Raw genomic sequence first — 21,292 nt, forward strand, 5'->3', positions numbered from 1 at the left:
GCCAAGGCACTGTCAGCCCACCCCCTGTAAAGGCACCGAAATTGGAGAGTGGACGAGGGGACCGTGTCAAGACTCCTGGTGGGACAACAACTGAAATGGGATCGAAGGCGATTGGTGAGTCAGCTGTAACTCCAAAGAAGGTGGGGAAGGTGCCGAGGAAGTCTGCCCAGCCTGTTGTGAGTGTCACGGCGGAGAAGTGCGCCATCATTTCTGGAGGTCGTGACACAACCGCCAGCACCGTCGTTACTGGTCAGGAGACCACCGCCAGAGTCACAGCCCAGGAGGGCCCAAGTATCGTTACTGGTCAGGAGACCACCGCCGGAGTCACATCCCAGGAGGGCCCAAGTATTGTCACTGGTCCAGAGACCGCCGCCAGAGTCACAGCCCAGGAGGGCCCAAGTATCGTTACTGGTCAGGAGACCACCGCCAGAGTCACAGCCCAGGAGGGACCAGGATCCCACAGCCCCGCTGGGCAATGATGGAACGTCAAGCCACACACCAATGTCCAGTGTGGAGATCGTCATGCCACACACCAATGTCCAGTGTGGAGATCGTCATGCCAAACACCAATGTCAGTATCCGAACCGCTATGTCAGAGCACCGCTGAACAGGGCAAAGACTGCCATGGTGAAGACCGCTGAACAGGGCAAAGACCGCCATGGTGAAGACCGCTGAACAGGGCAAAGACCGCCATGGTGAAGACTGCTGAACAGGGCAAAGACCGCCATGGTGAAGACCGCTGAACAGGGCAAAGACCGCCATGGTGAAGACCGCTGAACAGGGCAAAGGACCGCCATGGTGAAGACTGCTGAACAGGGCAAAGACCGCCGAGGTGAAGACCGCTGAACAGGGCAAAGACCGCCATGGTGAAGACCGCTGAACAGGGCAAAGACCGCCATGGTGAAGACCGCTGAACAGGGCAAAGACCGCCATGGTGAAGACCGCTGAACAGGGCAATGACTGCCATGGTGAAGACCGCTAAACAGGGCAAAGACTGCCATGGTGAAGACCGCTGAACAGGGCAAAGACCGCCATGGCTAAGCACCGCTGAACAGGGCAAAGACCGCCATGGTGAAGACCGCTGAACAGGGCAAAGACCGCCATGGTGAAGACCGCTGAACAGGGCAAAGACTGCCATGGTGAAGACCGCTGAACAAGGCAAACACCGTGTGGGTATGAATAGGCCGCCACATCAGGCATCTGTATCCCATGTGCAGCTGGGACAGTGACAGGACATGAACTTTCATGGGGAGACTCATCCTGTCTGGGCACCAGTCCCACCCAGTACCAGTAGAGAACTGCAGATACTAGCGAAAATGTGGGTTTGCACTCCCCAGGATGTAACAGTGGGCAACCCACCCACTGTAGAGACTTGTGAGACTGTGGCTTTGCACTCCCCAGGAAGTAACAGTGGGCAAACCACCCACTGTAAAGACTTGTGAGACTGTGGCTTTGCACTCCCCAGGATGTAACAGTGGGCAAACCACCCACTGTAGAGACTTGTGAGACTGTGGGTTTGCACTCCCCAGGATGTAACAGTGGGCAACCCACCCACTGTAGAGACTTGTGAGACTGTGGCTTTGCACTCCCCAGGATGTAACAGTGGGCAAACCACCCACTGTAAAGACTTGTGAGACTGTGGCTTTGCACTTCCCAGGATGTAACAGTGGGCAAACCACCCACTGTAAAGACTTGTGAGACTGTGGCTTTGCACTCCCCAGGATGTAACAGTGGGCAAACCACCCACTGTAAAGACTTGTGAGACTGTGGCTTTGCACTCCCCAGGATACATCAATGGGCATGGAGCCCCGTCATGGATCTGGCTTCGCATTCATCTGGCTGAGGTGCCCCCCCTTCCCTTCCCCCTGAGGTGCCTGTAGTGTTTCTATCTGATGCCCCGGCAGTGTTCTCTCCGATTTTGGTCAGGTATCTATTGTGGGCCTCGCCCATGCATTTTTGGACTGTTGGTGCACGGACATTGATGTGTACATATCTGCACTACTTCTTGTATTGTATATATAATTATGACAGATTTCGAGATATATATCAGTATTTTTTGTATGCATGTTTATTGGCACATTACAATGTTTGACCGAAATTCGCTTTGTCTTTGTATTCTTCCGGGGGGATTGTGGGTTGTTCATGTGATATTTTTGACTGCATTGGTGTGTATGTTGTGATATGCGAGGGTGGGGGTGGGGGTGTTTGGTGGGTGTCCCCCTAACTTTTGCCTACCCCCTCCCCGTGTCGTAGATGCAGTACTCACCGGTATCTTCTGTGCCTACGTCGCTGTTGGTCGTAGAGGAGCAGAAAGACAAAGGCAGGTAGGATTTGGAGTTCCAGCTCCATGGAGTCGTCGTTCCTCGTGGAGTGTGTTAAGGTGAGCGTTTTCCCATAGCAAAAGCTGTTTCCTCCGTGTTTTTATCCACGGAGAATCCGCCCCGGAAAAGGTGGCGGATTGGCCTGTCATAATAGTGTGGGCGGTACATTGTCTCCCGCCTGTCTGTTGGCGGTGACCGCCGCGCTGTTTGTCTGTACCGCCGTGGCGGGCGATGTGTTAAAGTGGGTCTTTGTTGGCAGTTTCCGCCAGGGTCGTAATTCCCTTTTTTTGTCCGCCGGCCTGTTTGTGGTATTTCCGCAGCTTTAACACCGTCCGCCAGGGTTGTAATGACCACCATATTCCCTTATTATGTATTTACGTATCTACTTATTTATTACTCTAGTCCTACTGTACTAGAGAAGATTAAATAAAAATAAAATAAAATCTATAAATAAAATTCAAATTATAAATCAGTAAATTAAAGTAAAAAAATAATGATTTAATAAATTAAAGAAAAATAAAAAAATAAATTATAAATGAATAATATAAATGTACTCTCTTTTAAGTTTTACTGTGTCTACCCATCAACATATGTCATGTCTCCATCAATCTATCCTCCATCCCCATTCTGACTCATCCCAAACCTATTCTACCACTTTAATCTGCAAAATAACCCTGCCTAAACTCTTCCCTCCTCTTCCACATCAGCTCACCCAAACCTCAGTTTACTACCACGATCTCCTAAACAACCTTACTAAGTTGTCCCTCATTTATCTCACCTTTGACTCATCCAAAATCCCCCTGCTATTATGATCTCCCTAACCCTTTACACAGACTCTTTCCTCCTCCATCTCTCCTTTACTCATCCCAAGCCTCATCCTATTACTATAAACTCCCAATTAACACTTCCGGGTTCTTCCCTCCTTTACCCCTCTATTACTCTAGTCAATCCAACTAACAAACTCACACATCATCTGCTCAAATTAACTCATAATAATACTAAAACTGTACTCATATTTCTGTACACTAATCCACCACTAATTCCTCTTGGGTTCCGGAGTGGCATTCTACTCACCGAAAAGCGCTCCCACACCTCATCAGGAGTAGTAAGTGTGATATACATACTATTACAATTACAATACAATGTAGGAAAATGCAACAGAGATAAAGATTTCTTGAGAGAAGCATTAGAGAACATGTGTTTGATGACTGTGAGAAAAGAGATGTTTTCCCAGGGAAATATCAATAAAACGTGTAAGCACCTCCAAATAAACAATTCAAATAAACAGTTAAAACGAAATGACGAAACTCATATTGGTGGAATGAGAAATATGTTTTTTTCAAAAGTTTAAAATGTCAAAAATATGCAAATAAAGCACAGAACGCCATTTTAAGTCATTGTGTGTGGATGACAAAGTCCTAGTAACTTTTTGAAAGTTGTTGGAGACAGCCCAGTGATTTACTCATTAGACTAACTTCGGTTTCCAGCTTTTAAACAATAATGAAAGTTAAAATGATCCAGTAAGACAAAGCAGGAGGCCCTGCCCCTCAAAGTTAAATGTAACAAACACGCACAGTTCAGCGGAAGACTTGTGTTTTGACCACAAAAGCTTGAGCAGTAAAATCTTGCAAACCCTACCAGCTGAGTTCACTTCTATGCCAGGACCGGAGGCTCCGATTATGCTTCTCTTTCTATGCTTTACTATTTTCAGCAACCTATTAGAAATGTATATGTTAATTTTGGGTGATGTATGGGAACCTATATCTAAATATGTGTTTTTATATGTTTTTAGTTTGAATAACCAAATTTACTATGATGAGAGAATTTCATGTTGTCCTGAAGAAGGTGGTCAAAAGAATTTGTGAGAACCACTGAAACGCTTCAACGTTTGTCATACTGCTGGACCCTCTTTTGGAACCGCCCCATAAAGACTTGAGACAATATATCTATGGGACAGGACAAACCATTTTGTGGACAGCGATAAACAATAGACTAGGGAATTGTCTGTGTTGTGTCTCCCATGTTGATGTACTGTCAGGTGGTTTTATTGCTTCTATTTGGGAATACAAAGGGGAAAACAATAATTTTTTTGTATTGGAACCTTTATGGAAATATTTATTATTAAATTGCTTTTTAAATTGAATTTCCTTTATCAATATCAAGTGCGTTATTGGATGTGTGTGGGTTGGTAGAGATAACGAGTGAATTGTGTGTGCCCCTAAGGAATCTTCTTTTTCACTACTGTCTTGTCTATAAGACAGTGTTTATGGCTTTTCTTTCTCCATTCTTGATTTTTAGGTCACAAGGACAAATGATTGCCCTTTTTTCAGTGACTGGATCTCCTCTTGGGATTCCCTCCTCTTCCACATCATTGATGAGATGATTCTTCTTCCTGGTTCCGAAGTTTGGTTATTTGACTGGATTTTGAGGTTCTATTTTCTTGTGAGAGGTTTTGTGAATTAACTGTGTCAAAGTCAAAGTCAAAAAGTTCTTTATCGGCAAGTTGCCATAAAAGTACAGAGACATTTTGAACAAGCTAAACAGATTACTATTTTGACATAAAAGCATATACTTAATTAAATTAAAATCATAAAAATGTCATGAACTTGATCATATCCGAGTTATGCAGCCTTATCAGGCTATTCGTATTGTTACTTAATAATGGTTACAGTATATAAAAGACTTAGAGCATGTCACTACGGTTTGAAATCATATTATATCCAAAAAGGCCTAAGCACAGAACTGACAGATTAAAAACAGTACTAAGTTAGCTGTGTCTATTTGCAAAGAAAGAGGAAGAGAAGTTTCTTCATGAAGGTTTTATAGAGCTGGTCTCTATGGTTGGTCATGTGTTATGGTGGGCTCATGGGAAATGTAGTTTAATAAAAAAGTTCTTTCTAATTGGCTGCTGAACATATTAAAACATGGAAAGAGAAGCATAATCCTCGCCTCCGTGTCCTTAATTGAATTGAAAATTCTAAACGCGATAACTAGAAAAATGTTCCTTCACAATTAGAATCAATTTGATGTATTTTTCTGGTCGTGATGATTAGCTTAGAAATTAGGACAAAAACTTTAAGGGGGTTATTACAACTTTGGAGGAGGTGTTAATTCGTCCCAAAGGTGAGGGTAAAGTGACGGATTTACCACCAGCCGTATTACGAGTCCATTATATCCTATGGAACTCGTAATACCGCTGGTGGTATATCCGTAATAACCCCCTAAGTGTTTGAAATCCCTCGTTGATACAAATTTGAACGTTGCACTTGGGCAGTGAGACAGAAAGAGCATTCTTTTTGCACTAAGTCTGTGTGATGTTTCATTTCTTATGGCAACACGCTCCACCAGGATTGTATGAAAATATATATTTTTGCTATTATCCCTCATTTTTACATGTTTCTCCTTCTGGCTGTATGACCTGATCCTTATTTAGGGGGTCATTTTGACCCTGGTGGTCCGAGACCGCCAGGGCTAAAATTACTGAAGCACCGCCAACAGGCTGGCGGTGCTTCCTGGCCTATTACGACCGCGGCGGTAGCGCCGCGGTCGTACCGCCGGGGCCGGCGGTTTCCCACCGTTTTAGCCCGGGCGGTAATAATCCACCAGGGCAGCGCTGCAAGCAGCGCTGCCCTGGGGATTATGACCCCCCTACCGCCAGCCTGTTTCTGGCGGTTTGCACCGCCAGGAAGAGGCTGGCGGTAAAGGGTGTCCTGGGGCCCCCTAACAGGGCCCTGGCCAGCTTTTCACTGTCTGCATAGCAGACAGTGAAAAGCGCGACGGGTGTAACTGCACCCGTCGCACGGCCGCAACACCGCCGGCTCCATTAGGAGCCGGCTCCTATGTTGCGGCCTCATTCCCGCTGGGCCGGCGGGAATGTCTTAATGGGGGCCGCGGGAGTGAGGCCGCATTGGCGGCCGCACGTCGGTTTCCGCCGCCCGCCAATTTCGTAATGACCCCCTTAGAGTCTGTCCGTAGGGATATTCCATAAAAACATGGTGAATATCCTATCCATTATATTACAAGTGCCATAGCCTAATATGCATTTGTAAAATGACGTATCCCGTCTGTCAAATTCTAAGGCTCTCAGGGCGTCATTTACAAGGCCCTAGTGGCATCACTGCAACAAAGGAGCGTAATTGTTTTTAGGCTTCAGTGGCACAGTGTGCCAGCCCATATTTACAAGGCCACGCAAAGCCAAATAGCGTGGCCTTTCATGGCTTGTAAATATGGACCCCTTTGACGCATAACAGTATTTGAAAGAGGTGTTCCATGGGTGTTGCTTGGGGTGTTCCCACGCAACACCAATGGAACCTTTAGGAATCTGACGCATTCCTAGATTTACAAGTCTGGTAATGCGCCAGATCCTATGCCATCTGAGGGGTGGCATAAGAATGATACAACGGGGAAAAATATCTTTATTTCTTATTATTTTTTCTTCTTTCTCTGGGTGCTGCCTTGTGAATGTTTCTGTGCAGGAAGGTATCCCTTCCTTCATAAAAGCAGTCATCCCCAGATATTTGTTCACAAGTGCAGGGGGAGAGTAAAAAATGCACCATATCTTGTAGATGTAGTGCATTTCTGCCCCCTGGCGGTGGTGGAGGGCTTCGCAGCAAGGCACATGCTGTGCCGCGCAGCACCACGAGCCTCGTAAATAAGGCCCTCTGTGCACTATGAAACCATAAATGAGAGTGACTACATGCATGCTGGCTACAACCAATCGGCTTATTTAATTTTTCCAGTTAGGCCATGGTCAATTGGTTCGGGATATGTACCAGTGGTGAGGAAGCTAAAAGTCATAGCTGGGGTACAATGTGTATTTACACTACACACACATGTATGGTTAGTGTATGGATCCAAAGAACGTATGTGTGGTGCGGTTGTGCTGCATTTTTAAACTCACTGCAGAGGCACATGAGAAAGAAACATATTTTACAATGTAGGAAATATACATTTTAATATTAGCTAAGTTACTCTATCATCTGCCTTGTAAAGCCACAAGGTTGGGTTCTTAGAAGAGCTGAGCATGTCTAATATTCAGTCATGGCTAGCAATACAAAAATATGGTGGGGCACAATGGTGCGGATCCCACTTCAATGCTGCTACCATCCGGTGTGGCACTTCTCTCCCCTGACTCCAGTGTCCATGAGCAGAAAAGGAAATGACTTCCTTCCTCCCCAGTAGACCATGAATTAAACCAATCCTGGAGCTGCTGACATGTTGTCTGCAGCATAAAAGCAGCTCCAGGATTAGTTGAATCAGGCTAACCCAACACTCATTTTGAGGCTGGGAACCTGTGCCAGCTATCCTCCAGCTGTTTCACAGCCCTGGGATTGCTGAGTCTACAGTGTGCACCTCGAGCTGGCCATTGCAAGACAGCTGGCCAATTCGAAATGTGCACTGAAGAGCCAGCAGTCATCTTGGAATTGCAAGATTCAACCACGCCCCCTGCCCTCACACTTGTGATGATGAGCCAGTGACAAATTAAATTGGCATTGCTATGCCTTTTTATTTATTTGTGTTTGGATACTGAACTCACAGCAGACTGAGTCACATTCCTCCACCCCTTAGGAGTAACTGTAACTGATTGTGTTAAGGAAGCATATGTCTCTTCAGTAAACTCTTGTAAAAAGCAGATTATTGGTAGGTTAAACTACACTTTCCATGAATTGGCTTGACTTTGATTACAATTACATTTTCACAATTGCGTTGGAGAAAATAGTAAATACAAAAACTCAAAGTTCTTTTTCTCTTAGTATACAAATTCTCATTCAATGACAAAAGTAATTTTTGATAAAAGTAGTGGGAAAACAAAACCTTGTAATCTATGCTGCCTGAGAAAAAACAGTTTTTGCTGAGCTGACCTACTCCAGAGACTAAAATACCAATCTCAGAACTGGCCTGCTGGAGTACAATGTGACTGCCTCTGCAGTAGGTATGCTATAGTGGTGGCAACTGTAATTATTTACCAGGGGTGAATCATCTGGGAGGGAGGGCATGGGCAGATAGCAACTCAAAGGACTACTACAACAGCTCTTGCTTTCAAATGAAGTTCCAAAATGGAGGTTTAAGGAACTGAAACATTCCCAGAGCCAACCTCGACTTCTAACTGTGCTTGCAGCAGGAGAGAAAACTGATTCTAGCACTGGGAGTGGGAAGTGCCGGGATTGAGGCTTGGGACAGAAACACCACTCAAACATGGCTGAGGTGCTGAAGGTGATGGAAAACTTGTCAGTGGAATCGTAGAAGATTCAGAACCATAGACTAACTGAAAACCATTAACTACTCACTTTCTGGATCAAAGGTTAGTTTTGGATTATTGGTGGCAGAGCCTGCTAACATGCCTATGGGGGCGTATGCACCTTGCTGGCATTGGGTTGTTATTGTATTGGCTCTTTGCCTATGCTTAGTTTGCATCTATGCTTTTTCCTGCCACCTTAGTGGATTTTCTCCTTTTTGTTACTGCACTGCATTGTATCAATATAATAGATGCAATCAGCACCATATCCACAACGATAAGGCACCGTTTTTCTCTCTCCCAGCACTGGCACACATTTGCCTGCGATGCACCACCCATAGTGCAGGGGTGTATACGTTCTGTTAAGTGTAGTTTTTGTATTGGAAGAGGAGTCCCGACGTGTAAAGCATTTTAGTTGTTACAAAAGACCAATTTGCAGAATCGAGACATTTATGACTTAATTTTTTTTTTTTTTAATGTAGAAACACCAAATTGTGATTAGGTAACTAGTTACCAAATTGTAATTTGTGTTTGTAACCCAGTTCTGACTCTGTATTTGGAAGGGGCGTGTTTAGGGCATCTCTTCCAAACACTGAATCATAGTGGTATGCATTAAAGTTTTGCAACTGAATTCTGGTTGCAAAACGTTGGGGGGCATATTTATCACGTAGTTGCATCACCCTTGCACCATGTACGGGGGCATAGGGGCGATGTAACTACTAAGTCAAATTTATCAAGCCACACAAGGCCACTTTGTGTGGCCCTGAGCAGCTTGTTAAATCTTGAATGTTTTCACACATCCACCCATGGATTGAGGTGCATTCCCAGATTTACAAACACTGGAAAACATGGGAATGCACCAAAATGCCTCACCTTCCCAGGGCAGGTGCAACGAGGAGAAATATCTTTATTTCTCCTTATTGTTTCCTCTTTCTAAGGGCCCCAGAGCATGGAAAGGACAGGAATGTAGCATATAATTTTAAATATGGCACATTCCTGCCCTTTCCCGTTTATGCAGCGGAGCATAACAAGGTGGCTTACTGTGCTGCATGAAAGCTTGATAAATATGCCCCTGGTATTTTACCAACTCCTCGAAGGAGGTGGTAACCGATTTGCAAATGGGACGGGATCTCCATATGACCCATTCCAATTTAAGAATGTAAAAAAGCGTTTAGTCCCATAGTGCACTGTCTAAACCTAAAAAATGAAAGTTAATTTTCATCCCATTGTGTTTTTCTTTAAGGAAATAAGCTGTGTTTAAAAATAAAGGATTGTTTTATTGAAAAGCAGTCACACACATGGAGGTCTGCTGATCCCTACAGATCACCACCCATGTGATAGCAGTCATTCCTAATGGGTTGCAAACTGCAACTTAACTCATTCATATTCATGAGGTAGGTCAATTTGCAACTCACTTAGAATCTCTCATTTTAAGCAAACAAATTTCATACATTAGGAATAGTAATTTCCAAATTGTGATTTGCCGAAAATTGTAATTTCGGAAATCGCTATCCCCAAAGATAGTAATCTGACTGATAATCATTTTATTGGCCTCTGAAGAATCGGGAGAACATTCTAAGGGTACCCCAACAACAGTGCACCCTTAGAGAGCCAGGCTTTCACTGTTGCAATGTCTGCCAAACAGACGGATGACCAGGCATAATTAGGATCAGGAAGATCACCAGCTTTCTGACAATGGAGCTCTTTTATCTGAAATCTGCCTGTGACATCCTAACGCAGTAGAGCCATCAGAAAAAAGCCATCACACCACCTACTCTATTCAGAGTGTACAGTCTAGTGTTTTTTTCCGTCCATCACTAATGGAAAAACGTGGCAATGAGGGACGGTGAGTAAAATAAACTCACAGTTTTATTTTTTTAAAACAAGCATACCTAATTAGTGTTGAGCCTTTTTAAAAATATTTTTGGGGGACTTGTCACTTAAGCCTTTGTAACGTTTTTACACTAGGCAATGAAGCAAAATGTGTGTCCTTTCCCACAATTAAGGATTCTACAGGTACTTAGTGATTTTGTTTCCCCCCCTGGAGGAATCTGAGATAATAGCCAAATTGTAGCATAAAGGGGAGATTTTTTTTTAAATAGGCAAAACGTGCTGTGCCCAGGTCCATATAAATCACCTTTAACAGCATTTAGTTGCAGCACTGAGGCACTACATTCTGTTACTTTATTTACAAAGCCACAGTAGGCATTGCAAATTAGCCCTTGCATGGCTTTGTAATTCTCAACTAGTATTCTACTTCATGACTGCGCTAAGAAAGTGGCTAAAAAAAAGTGCAAATGTTAGTATATTTGAGCCTAAGGGCCCTAGACTCCAGTAAAATGTAGTGAATGTTCTATGTACCTTTATATACAGTACATCCACCGTACACATTTTAATTGGAGGATGGATCATCCACCACATTTTGACAGGTGATGAAAGCAGCAAGCAAGACATAAGCAAGAACAATGTGTTCCTGATTACTGGAGTCAAGAAAGCTTATGCAATGAGGACAAATATCTTTATTTCACCTGAGTATTTCTCCTTTGAATATGTGCTGCATTCTGCCTCTAACAATAGCTTTTGAGGAGGAAGGTACCCATTCATGCATAAATACTAACCAGCCCATAACTCAGCCAACCTTGCACTATGGCAGAAGGGTGTTGATGCTAGGCAGCCTCATGTGCACCAGCACAGGAAGAAAGCTGACAGTGTTTTACATATGAATCAGTTCACCTATCTCTTATTCATGCAAGGTAGCACAGCAACTTGCATTTCTGTCCTGCTTTGCATGAACTGTAAGTAAAGCTGGGCCATAGTCGGGTGCAAAGCGAAAGGCCACATAGGCCCTATTTATGAATGGGTGTTACAAATCCTCATTCTATGCATTCCCTGGGTGTAACATTATCAGGGACATGGTAACTTTGGAGTAAGAAATAATGGTTTTATGCATTTTTGGAGAATAATATTAGGAAATCAGATTTACTGTTCCAATTTCTGCATGTTTTGCTCCGGTATTCAACTCAGAAACTTTACGTTTTGTGACTAAGCTAACAAATTCAGGTGGAATCCCCTGAGCAATTGTATGACCACCAAAGTCATAATTCCAATGAGCCCAGTAACTCGGAGGCGCTGAGTATTTCAAAACTGTAACCAAGTGCAGATGTTGCATCGTGTCTAATTTATAATTATAACAGTCAATTGTTGCTTAGTCCTAATAATCAACCAGGAATGGGCCAGAACAACCTGTTCTTTCTCTAAACATTTGTATAGGTGAAAAGGATTTGGGTCTTTGATAGGCAACTGCTGTTCGGGTTGCTGTACGACCTATGATGAAATCCAATCAGCATGTCTCCTAGGTGGGCTCAGACGTGTGTGTCTGTGCCACAGCAAAGAGTCAGACATTGTTTGAATTTTTATTTAGACTCAATTATTTCCCAGTAGCATCTGGTGAACCTTTTAAGTGGTGTGGAGAAGAAAATCTATAGTGAATTGCACTGAGTGAGTAACCAATGTGAGCCAGTCTATCTTCCCATTTCTGATTAGACAGGGTTCTGCCACCTACCAGAACAATAACTGTAACAGTGACACCTGTGGTAAAATGTACTACGTGCCCAGCTCTAAATGTTTTCCAAAAGTACCTCTTTCCTACAGCACTTGCAGAGGAGCAGGATGCAGTGTTACATCATGTTTAGAGAGGTAGAACTCCTATTCCCAGATAAAAGCAGTCTCTTGGAGAACATCCTCATGTACTCGGCAGATGAGCCATAATGTGGAATTCAGGTCAGATGTTGCGATTTATAAAAATTCAGATAGCTATTAATAATGCATGGGAAAATAAATAGTCACTGCAGTAGCATTTTAAAAAAAATAAGCAATAATAACACCTATTAGATCTGTCAGTCTCAGAGTGGTTTCCCCACCAATGTTCTGCCTAACTCCTCTAATTTTATGACCTTGTTTTGGCTGCTAACCAGTGCTAAACATTGTAACATGGTAACATTGTGTTATCCCTAATTGGCATATTTTTATTAACTTGTACGTCCATAGCAAAGTGCACTACATGTGTCCAGGGCCTGTAAATGAAATGCTACTTATGGGCCTTCAGTATTGATTGTGCCACTCAGGTAAGTAGCCCTTTAACCGTACAGGTTTACACTGCCATGTCAACTTTGCAAAGTAACCCTATTGCCAGGCCCATACCTTCCCTTTTTTTATATATATAAGTCGACCCTAGAAGGGAGGAGCCAAGATGGCGGCCGGGACGGGAGCTTAGTTTCGGAGCTCCGGCCCGTACCTCGTAAAAAATATCCTGTGGGCACCCCCCGGGCCGCCGAGTGGGGCGCGATCGTGGAGGAGAACGACTCGGGCACCCGGCACCCCCCCGGGGCCTCCGGGCAGCCCCCTTGCCTCGCTGGGACCGAGAGCCGATCCGGGCCGGAACAGGCAAATGGCCGCGAACGCGCGGCGCACCCGGCGAAGGATTGGAGTGCCGGGAAGCCGCTAGCGCTGAGGCGGAAGGCCCCCCAGCCATAACACAGCTCAGAGTGGGGGGAGTGAACGAGGGGTTGCCGCCCCCCCCACACGAGTGGAGAGGAGCGGACGCTGACCTGTGCGTGGGCTGCCCTTCCCCACAGTAGACGGATCGGCTGCGGCGAGGGGGACGCCCGACCGGCTGCCTGGGACTAGCGGGTGCAGCGGTGAGGACGGCGGAGGAGGGGAGACCTTAGGAGAGGCAACAGAGTGAACCACCTGCCTGTGGACCTCCCCCCTGGCTGGGTGGAGTTGGGGGCACAGGTGAAGACAGCCTGCTGGAGGTGAGGTACGCCCCGCGGGGCGCATCTGCCATTGGACTGGGGGGGGTTTCCGTCACCCACCCTCCCCTTAGCGTCGACTGCATTGGATTATTGCGTCTCCCCTGTCCCCCGCTTCCTGAGCCCATTGGGGGCGGGGGTGCGGAGCGCGGCGACCGGGGGAGGGAAGGGCTGACCCGGGATCCCCCCTGAGTGGAACAGAGGGGTCACCTCGGCGAGCCATCAACAGATGACAAACTTAGGACACAATGGAGCACGGAACACTCAATCCCCTGGGAGCAAATAGCAGCGATCAACCGGAGGAGTAGCAGGGCACCCAATAAAAGGCTTGAGCAACACACTAGACGGCAGTGACTGACAGAAGGGGAGCAAACGGGGCCCAATCTTCAGGGGGGAAAGGACAGAGGCCCCCCCGTCTCGTGGGCGCAGCAAGCGAGGGGAGAAAGCAAACCACCTGGAGGGGCGGCCACCTGTTGCCCCCACGCTGGACGAGCGAAGGGGACTCTGCGGGCAGTATCACAGAGGGAGGATCATCCAGCTGAAATCAAGGGCCACGCGGAGCCCTGTATTAAAATATTCGGCTCCGCTTGCGGCGAGCCGCCCGCCAGCCACAAACTATGGCTGCTAGAAACAAATCCACGAAAAACCAGGACCGGCACACACAGGGGCAATCAACGGGCGATCAACAGTTGGCCCCAACCTTGCAAGCTCTGGAATCTACCCTGCAATCCCACTCCACCCAGTTTGAAAAAGTACTGCAAGCAATAATGGACACTAAAACCTCCCTGGAGACCAGGATCGATTCAGTATCACAAGATCTAAATCTGCTAAGAGTCGATCACTGTAACCTAGCGGAAAGGGTAAAGTCAGCGGAGGCGGAGATAAAGGAAATGAACCCCTCGGTCTTGGACAACCAAAAACAGATACAGCGACTGGACGCAGAGGTAAAACACTCTGGCGCCGAGCCGAAGAGGCGGAAGGCAGATCACGGAGAAACAACGTGCGCTTCATAGGCTTTCCTGAAAAATCAGCAAAACAGAGCACAGAAATAATCCTGGAGCAATGGTTGATCAAGGAAGTGCTGAATGGTTCTCCGTCTAAATTCTTCTCGGTAGAAAGAGCGCATAGGATAACGGGGAGACCTCCGGCCCCGGGCCAACCACTGAGACCCCTGATAGCAAGATTTTTAAATTACAGAGACCGCAACTTAATTTTGCAACAATTCCGCAGCAAAGGTCCATTCAGACACGAAGACTGTGAAATAAACGCTTACCCAGACTTCACACAGGAAGTACAAAAGCAGCGCAATTCATTCGTGAGGGTCAAACAACGCCTCCGAGAGCATAATATTAAATATGCACTACTATTCCCTGCTAAGCTACAAGTCATAACGGATGAACGTATCCATATATTTACATCCCCTGAGGATGCCTGGACGTGGCTGCATGCGAAGGGCCTGGCGCGACCCCAGTCCGTAATGGAGGACAGATAGGAATGGCTGACTGCCCCACTGTGGAAGCGCTCCAAAAGGACACCGAGAGGGCAGCTCTCAGAAGAGCAGGCGGCAGAAGAACGGGCAAAAGTCTTGAAGGCCACTCCACTGCACACGCAGAACACTTTTGCGGCCTTGAGGGAGATCTCGGAGGACAGCCCGGACTCTGATTCGCTCAGCTCGACATCCGGCCTCACAGAATCGCCAGCAGGACCGAAGCTCACCCCCCGAGCGGCGGACGAACTGTAAACATAGACAGCCTCCCGCTCTATCTTTCCCCCCCCCTCTACTCCGTCCTTGCTCTTTTCTTTATGACCCCCTCACCCGCCCTATCTCTCCGCCCCTCTCTCCCCCCCTCCTCCTCTCTCCCCCCCAGCGGTGTGGGGTGACAACCTGGTCGAGGTGCCCGTGCTGAATCCGCGCCTCTACACGTATCGGTTAATGCTGCCGCGGGCCCTGAACGGCCCCAACTGCGTCCCGGACGGTATTGTTTGGCCGCATCGGCCGGGGGAGGCTGTGGGGGGGGAGGGGCAGCCCGGGGGGGGGCCAGTAGTATAGGCAGCCGATGGTTGTGGAAGGGTGTGGGCCATGTGTGCCGGCCGCATCTGGTTGCTTATATGGCCGCCCCATGGGAGTTCGAATAGACACCAAGTTTGTTGTTTGTTTGTGAGATTAGTAATTTGTTATTAGTTAAAAGTTTTAAAATGAGTGTGAGTGGAGGGTGTGCAGCGGGGTCAGTAGTTAAACTGCTTTCAAAAGGTCAACACAGGACACAGGGAATATTGCTAGCGCAGACACGTAGCTGGGCAAAAGTGATTGCACAGGAGGGGACCCGTGTGGACACAGCTGGGTTGGTGGGATAGGAGGAAATCATACAAAATTTAAAATGGCGCTAAGAGCAAACCCACCCACGCACCAATATGATAGAATCACGTGGAATGTGAGAGGGGTGGGGGCCATAAGTAAAAGAAACAGGGTACACGACCGCCTTAGAAGACAGGGCGCACATATAGCCATTCTGCAGGAGACACACTGTTTGGAAGCAGACCTCTGCGCGTTGCGTGGAAGATGGGGCGGACAGCTAGTGGGCACAACATTCTCGGCATACGCCAGGGGAGTGCTGATTTGGATAGCAAGGGGAGTCCCCTTTGTCATAACACACCAGACGATTGACAAAGGTGGCAGATATGTGGCACTAGAGGGGGCCCTGGATGGTAGACAGTTAACAATAGTTGGAGTTTATGCCCCTAACAGTGCCACAGCCAAATTCCTAGGCATACTCACCCCAGCTTTATTGGAGAACCCTGAACCCCCAGCCATATGGGGAGGCGATTTCAACAGCATCCCAAACACAGAACTAGATAGGTCCATCAGTGCACCAAAAACAAACCTAAATAGAACAGCTAGAAGCCCCCTGCTTGGATGGGCGGCGGAAATGAGAATATTTGATTTATGGCGCATGAAACACCCCCAACGGAGAGAATATTCATTTTATTCAATACCACATAAGGTACACACAAGAATAGACACTATGTGGGGGATCCGGGATATTTGCGCCCTGACAAATAAGGCAGAATATTTGGCCAAAACCTTATCCGACCATTCCCCACTACGAATAACGCTGAACTGGGGCAGGAGACGTTCGCAGATCCCTACCTGGCGGATGCCGGGGGAGTCCCTACAGGACCAAGCGTTTAGAGAGGGATTAAATGCAGCGGTAAAACAATACTGGGAAATAAACAAGGAATCAACCACAAGGTCGTAGTAAGAGGGTACTGTATCTCAACTAGCTGGGGAGTCAGGCGCACGCTGCACTCGGAAATAAATAAACTAGAGAAGGAAATGGGAGACTTGGAAAAAGCGGTTGCAAACAAAGCGATTCCCTACTCAACACTGAAAGAGGCTCGCACAAAATACAACGAAGCAGACGACTGCCTCCGAAAGCATGATCACAAATATCGCTTAATGCGACTACATGCGGAGTGAGACAGGGCTGGCAGAATGCTAGCATGGCTTCTCCGCGAGAATCAGCAACACTCCCCGATCGGGTCTACAAAAGGGTACGCAGGTAAAATGCTCACTATGCAGGACGAAATTAATGGGGTTTTCAGGGAGTACTATACTAAGTTATACACCAAACGAACCACGTGCACTCTCCAGCAACTGAGGTCCTTTCTGGAGGACTCCCCAATGACACAAATATCGCTAGCTGACAGGCAGCAACTAGATGCTCCATTCACAATGGAGGAAATAGACAGGGCAGTGTTGCAGATGCCCAGGAATAAAGCCCCAGGCACAGACGGACTCCCCATAGAATACTACTCCACATGCTCGCTGCACCTGAAAACACACTTGATGAAGGTGTTTGAAGAGGCATGGGTCAGCAAAACCCTACCACCCACAATGAGAGAGGCTATGGTGGTGGTTCTCCCTAAAGAGGGTCGAGACCCCACTGATGTTAAATCCTACAGACCACTATCACTCTTGAACCTAGACTGCAAAATTTTAGGCAAGATTCTTGCTAATAGGCTCGCCCCGCTAATGCATACAGTGATACGTGAAGACCAAAACGGCTTTATCCCAAAGCGCAACACTTTCTTAAATATCCGCAGACTCCTGGGAGTAATAGGGGATACCCCCCAGAGGCTCATGATGAGGTGGTACTATCGCTAGACATTGAGAAGGCAGTTGACACTCTGGAGTGGGACTTCCTATTTGCCACAATGCAATGCATGGGAATAGGGCCGAATTTCATGCAGTGGGTGCAGACACTGTACACCAAACCACCCGCCAGGGTGAAAACAGGTGGGGTCATATCAGATAGTTTCCCAATCACAAGGGGCACAAGACAGGGTTGTCCACTGTCCCCCCTGCTGTTTGCCATGGCAATGGAGCCATTCGCATACAGGCTGCACAGAGGAGCTGGGGGGTAGTCAGGAGCGGTCTGTATCACGGCATATCGTTGTATGCAGATGATGCGTTAATATATGTGCGAAAAGGGCCTGAGACGATCCCTCTGATAATGTCTCTGTTAACTGAGTACGGGGACCTGTCGGGGTTGGTGGTAAATTGGGACAAATCATGCATATTTCCGCTAACCAGATGGTCCCCGGCAAGACAAGAGAATGCCACGACTGGCCATCTGAAATGGTGCTTCAACACATTCAAATACTTGGGGGTACATGTATACCACAAAAAAGAAGACCTCAGAGACGGGAACCTAGGGAGGGCACTGACCTCCATGAAGGGGTCACTAAGTTTCTGGACTAAACTCCCACTGTCACCCCTGGGCAGGGTGGCGGTGGCAAATATGCTGCTGCTGCCTAGGTTATTATACTACTTCGCGGCTTTGCCCATTTGGGTCCCCAGGAGTTTTTTCAAAGGTCTGAACACAGTATTACTGCAACTAATATGGGGAGGTGGCAGGGCAAGGGTTGCACTCGCCACCCTGCAGTGCCCGCTTGAGGCGGGCAGACTGGGCGCCCCTAACTTCGAACTGTATTATGCAGCTGCACAATTACAATGGATATTGAACTGGTTGCACAGGCCAACACAAGCGGAGTCCAAGTGGCTTCTAGCGAGGCTGGAGGTGTCTCCGCTGACCACATGGTTAATGAACAGGACACCCAAGAGGACCCCTGGCAATCCGCTTACAGAGGTAGCGCAACTATGCTGGCAAAAATACATACAAAAAGGCCATAAAACACTCCCATACTCACCACTCCTAACATTAGAATTGATCCCAGGCTGCGTGGAAACGGTGGGCTCACATACACTTAAGATTTGGACAGAGGCCGGCATAACGATGGTTGGGGATTGATTTGAAGGCGGGAAACTGATGAAATTTGAAGCTATCCAGGCTTTAACGGCAGTGAACCCCGGACAATTCCTGTCTTATCACGCAATTACCCACTTGATCCAAAGGACGTGGGACATGGGGGACGCGGAACCTGAGTGCTCTCCTACACTTCATCACATGCTGAATTTCGATAGCCAAACAAAAATAGTATCGAATATGTACAAAACTCTGAACAAGCCCTCCGAGCTCAACCAAGAGAGGCCAAGGGTTAGGTGGAACGCAGTCCTTACCAACCAGATCCCACAAGAGGAGTGGTTGAAAGCCCTCAACCACATAAGGGCGGTGTCCAGAAACTCCAGGTTTCGCTATACACAATTCAATTATGCTCATCAAACATACCTATCCCCAGCCAGGATCAGCCGCATGTTTCCTGGGTCGACATCGAACTGCCCGCGGTGTGGCGCCTCAGGAGCGCACTACTATCACATGGTGTGGGAATGCGCCCACATACTCAGGTAATGGAGGGGCTTGACAGAAGAGGTAGCGGAAATAACAGGTCTGACACTATCAGCAGACCCCAATTCCTGTCGGCTAGGGCTGAGAGCCAGAGAAAAGAAACACTGACACCTACATAAGTTTGCAGACCTCTCATTTGTGCTATACAAAAGACTGATAGCAATGAACTGGAAGGCCCCCAGGGCACCCGACCTGAAGGCCTGGCGCTCCTTAACGTTGTGCTGGACCAGGACGGAGGCCCTGGTACTTAGTAAACTTGCACGTGCGGGACAAAATCACACAGGGGAGGAAACCTGGGAAACACTAATCACCCGGCTAACTGCCAAAAACGATGAAAGGCCGCCATGACACAGACAGAGAGGCCGGGTAGGCACAGAACTACTAGACAATCTTGAAACGCCAGATTAAGTAACCAAACCCAGAACACAAGACAAGGCAAAGAGAGAACCCACCCTCCCGCCCCCCCCCACCCCCTCTCAGCGAAGCCAACACAAGTAACAACAGGGGCCCGGTGAGGAATGTACACATGCACCAGTTTCAGGCAAATAAAGTACACCACTGAGCCACACACAAGTCCCAAAACAGACACGGGACCCCCCCCTCCTCGCATCACAGTCAACAAGTACTATCAGAGATAGACCCACTAGCGCCAATAAATACGCTCACCCAAGTTACGTGGCAATCAATAGGACAGATTGCAGTAAGAATCGACCCAAGTGCCACTATGTGTAAGGTGGTGGGATTTCAGTGTGTTAATGTAGTTGTACGAGTACTGTTTAATCTATTAATGAGTATCCTGTCGTGACTGCCCCTACCCGGAAGTGTAGGAGGGGCAGTGCAACATTGTAACTTTGTAACCCTAAGTGTGTAAACATTTAAAACTCAATAAACATATTAAAAAAAAAATATATATATATAAGTCGTCCCTAAGGTAGGCCCTGAATGACCCAAAGTGCAGGGTGCAATGTATTTAAAAGGCAGAGCATGTACTTTTAAATGTTACATTTCCTGGTAGTGAAAAACTCACAAAATCATTTTTCACCACAGCAAGGCCTATCTCTCCCATAGGATAAAAATGGGATTAACTTATTACATCTTACAAGTGTAATTCACATGTGGAAAAATGTAACTTTTCGAGTTTGGTGTCACTGGAATCAAAATTAAAGTTTGCATTTTCTGACTTCAACTATTTGGTGCCTGCTGCCTGTCTCTTATAACTTCACTAGAGTGACTAACAGATAAGCTTTGTGTATTCTCTCTAGACAACCAGACACAATCAGAGCTTAGTTGTGCCTTGATGGGTCATCCTGGGAGGATCTGGCCACAGCTTTACATACACCTGAACAGACTGTGTCCTGTCCCACACACAAAGGGTTTCATAACCCCCTGTAGCGAGTCTTGAGCCACAAAAGGATGGGCAGGACATCTGTGCACCTCAGTGGCCTTTCTTTGAAGTCCCCCCACTTCAAAGGCCCAACTGGATATACGTACTGGACCTCTGACACCACCAACTCAGTACACTTTTTGCCCTGTGAATAGTCCACAAGGAAGAAGGACTACTGTGCTGCTGAAGGACTGCCACTTCTCTGGATTGCTGGTTTGCAGGAATCCTGCCTTGCTGTACTGCCCTGCTGCCTGCTGTTTCCGTGCCTGGGTGAAAAGGACTGGACCTGCATCACTTGAACCCACAGTGATGCAGGTCCCAGACCCCAGGAACCCAGATTCAACTGGTCTCCTTATTTGAAGGCTCAGGGACATTACAGACTTTCAACCACCCTGCTCCTGCACTTGGACTACACCATCTGTGAGTCTGTACTGCCAAGTGGTGCCCCCTCAGTCCTGGATCCTTGGAAGTGGACCTATGGTGATTGTTCCAGCAGAACCACTACATCTTCTGCTGTGGAAGCAGAAACAATGCATTGCCACTAGTGGGTGGAGAAGATCAACACATCACCTCTACTGTGTGGGTCAAACCTGGCACAACTAGGATCACATAGATGCTGTACTTCACATCTCAACGTCAGCACATCGCCCTCGGGACCAGCACTGTGTCGCTTTTCTCGGTGAAGGCCCTTGCATCCTCCTCAACTGCTTCAATGATGCAGCTGAAACTCCTCA

The sequence above is a fragment of the Pleurodeles waltl genome, chromosome 11 (assembly GCF_031143425.1).
Source record: "Pleurodeles waltl isolate 20211129_DDA chromosome 11, aPleWal1.hap1.20221129, whole genome shotgun sequence".
Classification (NCBI taxonomy): Eukaryota; Metazoa; Chordata; class Amphibia; order Caudata; family Salamandridae; genus Pleurodeles; species Pleurodeles waltl.